At 47.6% G+C, this 5,294-nt stretch overlaps 1 pseudogene; it reads right to left on the bottom strand.

Moving 5' to 3' along the window:
• Positions 1 to 1,844: 1,844 nt before the first annotated feature.
• LOC136545422 (DIMBOA UDP-glucosyltransferase BX8-like) lies at positions 1,845 to 4,629 on the bottom strand (annotated as a pseudogene).
• Positions 4,630 to 5,294: the final 665 nt, after the last annotated feature.

Genomic DNA, 5,294 nt, shown 5'->3' with positions numbered 1-5,294 from the left:
TAAGAACAAGGTGTGTGAATCCATCGATTTCCTATCTAGTCTTGCTATGGTCTACTTGTGCTGCAGTCTAACACAAATGAAGCTATAGGAAACATCTAAGAAGAACAAGCGAAATCGTGCAAAAGTGAAGTACCACCAGGCTACAGGATCTCACTCCTATGTTGTCCAGATGCAAAAATTTATAAGTGATGGTTGTGTTTTATTGTTACTCTTGCCTTTGTATAAATATAAACCGAAACTCATGTGCAATGTGAATAGAAGGAAGCGCCCACCAGCGTGGCAGCCCCCTACCACGCATGCCAAAACAGTTCTATGACGATCTATTTTTCATCACAGATCAAGACACTTCTATGATGATTTTGTCAGATTCGTCATAGATATGCAAGAGTGATGCGACTTCTATGACGAACCGGTTTTCGTCTTAAAACTGTAATTATGACAAATTTGGCTCTTTCAGTGATGAAATCTATTCGTCATAGAAGTGGATATTTCTAGTAGTGATATGAGCCCGACTGTAAGACGTCGCAGTCTATGAGACTTGGGTGATATCTAGTAAGCTCATGTAGAGACCAGGGAGTATGATGTATATGCTACACCCGCGAGGAAGGCTACTGTCAGTCAGGTACTAATTTGACTTTGGGTGAAACTCGTTCACACAAACTTGCAATTCAAGGCATAGTCCATTGCTCAAGTTGTGGATGGGTGTAGCTTGAAGCTCTAGGCGGAAGTTCAACTTAGCAATCTGTGCTGAAACACTAGGATATCAAACAGTAATAGGAACAGACAAATGTCTAAATGAACATTTGAGATCTGGTGGGGGATTGTTAGAATATATGGGCTTCGCCCAATAAAAATTTATAAATTCCTAGAGAAATCTCAAAGGCCCATTCATGTGTGCAAAGAGTGGGAGTGGAAATTCTTTAGTCCCACCTTTGCTTGTGGAAGTGGAGGTAGCCATGCTTAAATATGGAAGTCCTCTCCACTTCCTCAATGCAAGTCTAGTGTGAGGAAGAGAAATGAAGGCCTTTTTGTCGAAGTGGAATCGTAGAACAAAAAACGCGCTCGCTCGCCTCGCCGAGGTGGGGCGAAGGGCGCGGGTACGCGGCACTAGAGTGAATGATCCGCCAAAATCTAGCTCCTCACCTTGCGGGGACGCGGTCACTTTTTTCAGTTTTAGTTTTGGGTTACTTGGCCTTTAAGTTTGTAGGTAGGAGCCCTACACGGTTTAGATCGTGATTATGACATGAGATTGGGTTGAACAGGCCTATATAGGCACGCCAAAACACATCTAATTGTGCTATGGTTTTTTTCTTGTCTCGCTACAGCGCCGCCACCATAGCTTCTCCATCCCGAGCACCTGCGTGCACCGACGGTCAGGAGAGCAGGTCTTCAGAATGCTCGTCCTTGCGATCCTGCGCTGGGAGAGGACGAATAAGGTTTTTGGAAGCACTCTTCGTGCGACTGCTCCCAACTGCGCAGGCAGTGCCGGTTCGTGTTACAAACTGACAGTGTTGAGTAAAACAACACTGCAGGTTCATCACCCAAGCCGGCACTGCAGGTTCATCACCCAAGCCGGCACTGTTAAACACTGTCATCGCCCAAGTCGGCAGTGTTAAGTCGAACAACACCGCCGGTTCGTCACCAAAGCCGGCAGTGTTGTTACTGTGATCACAGCCGGTCCGTGGATGCAACCGGCAATGTTTGTTTGGGCAACATTGCCGGCTCAGTGCTTCAGCCGGTAGTGCTACGCCTATCAATTTTCCTTCTTTAGTGAAATGGTGAAGAAAGCCCTTGCTAACTCACTTTAGCACGTACTTATAAACCAGCTTTAATACAAGATGATATACTTGACTCCTCGTTATTATAATGCTTGGGATAAAATACAATTTTTATTCTACAGGTGCCGAAAAAAATATAGGCAATACACAAAGATCACATAGAAAGTATGTAGTTCACCAACTTGTCAATGGCGATCTGAGCAGTCCCACCATCTTTCAAACATTCTCCGACTTTCTTCTTAAGCTCCTTAGCTCTTCCCCTCATCTCCCCTCCCTCCCTTTCCTTCATGAGCTTCCTAATGGCCTTCTCTATGTTTCCTCTTTCAAGCTCACCTTCTAGCTCCAACCCTACACCCCATGTGTTCACCACATACCTCGTGTTCGTCGTCTGATCTGCAAATTGAGGCCTGCACATCATTGGAACACCCTCACAGATACTCTCCAACGTTGAGTTCCATCCGTTGAGTCCAAAATCCACCGACCGCAGGGTGCGCCAGCACCTCCTGCTGCGGCGCCCATCGAATCACCTTGCCCCTGCTATGAACTGCAGCCTCAAAGCCATTCGGAAAATCTGGACAATCCATACCCCGTACCAAGTCTGGCCGAACCACCCATAGAAAAGGATGGCCACTGTTGGCCAAACCCCAAGCCACCTCCAAGAACTCATTGGAGTCCAGTGAAGCCAGGTTTCCATAGCTCACATACAACACCGATTCTGGGTGATGCTGGTCGAGCCACTCAATGCAACTGAAGTCTTGGTCCAACAAACTACTCCCTATGCTCTTAGAGGATAGCTTGTGGAGAGGACCAGCTGCGAGTACAAGAGGTATGTTGAGCTCTTCACGGATCCTCTGTACCTCGGCTATTTCGAGAGCATCAAATGTATCCATCAGTAGACCAGAGGACTTCTTCACTGCTTCAACGCCTCGAGCAAGTGTTCTTTTCATTACTTCTTGGTGGCTCAGGGGTGTATAGAAGAGGTCCCTTACCCGCAGCGGCGGCAGCTCCTTCACCGGCATATCGAGTTTCGTCTCTATACAAGAGCATGCATATAGTTAAAACACACTTCGTACTATAGTCTATTAGTGCACAACAATTCGTTTAATCATGGGGCAATGCAGGGGCGGAGCAGTGGAACTCCCTGTGGAGCACCCATAAATTTTTAGGCAAAGTTCTATAGTGTAGGGGGGCTGAGACTTAAGATCGAACAACAGTGTTGTTTAGCCCCCCTGAAATATTTCCTGGATCTGCCGCTGGGGCAATGGTGTTCTTGCTTGCGGTGTGAAGACCAATTGTGATGTTATCCTCACTTTCTTTTTAGTCTGTGATTTAGCCCTTTCTTTTACATCCCGAACGAATCGTTTGCCCCTAGTTTAACTTTGATAGTTGGAGTTGGAATAAAGGAATTAAAACAGAGAAAACATTCAAAGAATTGGTAAAATAATATGGGTGGTCTTGTACTTTTTATTCGTGCACTTGCAGACATTTCAAATTAAATGTTTGCAAAAAAAATGCTCAAATTTTAAATGTATGCAAATTTGGTTGTCAAAATTTTTAGTATCTATCAAAATGCTCTAAATGTTAAAATAGGGGCAAAACGACATATAGTATTCATAAAAATAGGAGCAACTGTGATGAGCAAACTATATAGCTAAGTTTACACCGTTAAGTACTTGTAACAGAGAATAGAGGAAAACAACGCCTCCAGTTTTAAAAAAAAAGCAGAGGCAAAATTGAGGATGGCAACAAGACGGATTGAGATCTCTGGATCCGCCACAAACCTGCAACATTTTGGGTATCAAACCTGAAAATCCATGGGCGAAAACTAGGCCGTGAAACCGAAACCCGCGGACCCAAAATCACGGATATCCGCCCCAAACCCACCCACCGCCATCCTTAGGCAAAATCACAAGGTTATTAGAAAAATAAGGGTAAAATTATAATTGGGCTTGAAAACAGGAGAAAAAAACGCAAGAGCCCCTTTAATCATTAGAATTTTGGCTCAAAAACCAACTTTACAAGTTAAATTTGTTTAATGCTAGGCAAATTTCATTTTAAAAGTTTGTTGTGTACAATGGAAAGATTCCAGTACTGATCAGTGTTAAGAGATTGGGAGATATATAGCACAAAAATATGTGCGTTAAGTTTCCAAAATAATTATCAGAATCCAAAAGCAAAAGCAAACTTCATTGTGCAGACGTAAATTGTCACCTTGGTGAGGCAGATAGCCTTTTTCATGAAGCATGGGATAGGCAAGCAAGCAACGGAAGCAGGCGGCGCTCCCGGTGCTGAGCACCAGCGTCGGGAGGCCCAGTGCCGCGGCAGCCTTTGGCACGGCTAGGAGGTTACCGTCGAAGATGATGCACGCGGCCGGGGGCTGCCCCTCGTCGCCGAGCACCGACGCGAGGATGCCGCGGAGGCCCGCCGACTCGTCCGCCTCCATGGCGGCGTTCATGGCGTCGAGGACGTCGAGGCCGTTCCCGGACGAGGCGACGTGGTCAGGAACGCCGTCGGGCACGGGCACGAACTGGAACTCCGGGTGCCGCTCAGGGTGCGGCGCGCTCAGACACGTCGCGTGGAGCACGGTGACGGCGAGGCCCCGCGCGTGGAGAACGTCGGCCAGCTGCAGCATCGGGTTGGTGTGGCCCTGGAACGGCACCGGAAACATTAGGACGCGGCGGCGCCGGTGCGTTCCGCCGCCGAGGTCGCCACCCCTGCCGATGCACGGTTCTTGGACAGCGGCCATTATTGCCGTCCCGCTCGCTCGCCGGAGCACTGTCGACGTTGTCGGAGTCGTGGTGGCCGGTGGGTGTCTGGGTGATGTGGTTCTGGAGTGGTTCTGGAGTTTATAGTACCATTTACAAGCGTTGTGGACCGTGGTACTACATCAGATTTTAATTGCCTTTCGTAGTCGTGCTAGGGTGGTGGGTCATGTAGCAGTACCGGTAGGAAAAATGGAAGCCAAGGACACGTACCAGTAATGGTTAGAGTCAGTTATTAGGTTTAAGTCAACTTCTTTAATAGTGCTAACTTTTAACATATAGCTTTTAACATAGATAGTTCCACGTGACATTCTCACATAACCTTGAAATATGTGCTAGAGTTTAGCTCTTGATCAAGAGCTAGCTTTTCTCTCTTCTATATCTATATCTATATACCTAATAATAAAAAGCAAAATTTTAAGCTACTTTTTTCGTCCAGCCCATCTAATTTGGCCTAACCGCCGGCCCACTCGCTCCATCCCCGTTCGTCTTACGGTCTTACCCGCACGTCTGCACCCCCACATGCCTGCTCGCCTTCTCCTCGGACAGCCGCACGCTCCCGCGGCTTGCTACCTTGCTTGCTTGCTCCCCATCCACCACAGCCGGCCGACCACCTCTCCTTCCCTTCCATGACCGCGCGCGTCCGGAGCTCCCTTTTCCCGAGCCGCTCAACCAACCAAGCACCGTCGCAGGGCCGCATTTGTCGCACCGCCGCGAGTACACATTGGTGGGCGGTTCTCCTTCTACCTCTGGT

This window comes from Miscanthus floridulus, chromosome 3 (genome assembly GCF_019320115.1).
Source record: "Miscanthus floridulus cultivar M001 chromosome 3, ASM1932011v1, whole genome shotgun sequence".
In the NCBI taxonomy this organism is placed as follows: Eukaryota; Viridiplantae; Streptophyta; class Magnoliopsida; order Poales; family Poaceae; genus Miscanthus; species Miscanthus floridulus.
The sequence above is the reverse complement of the archived record's forward strand: the minus strand, read 5'-3'. Positions and strand labels throughout refer to the sequence as shown.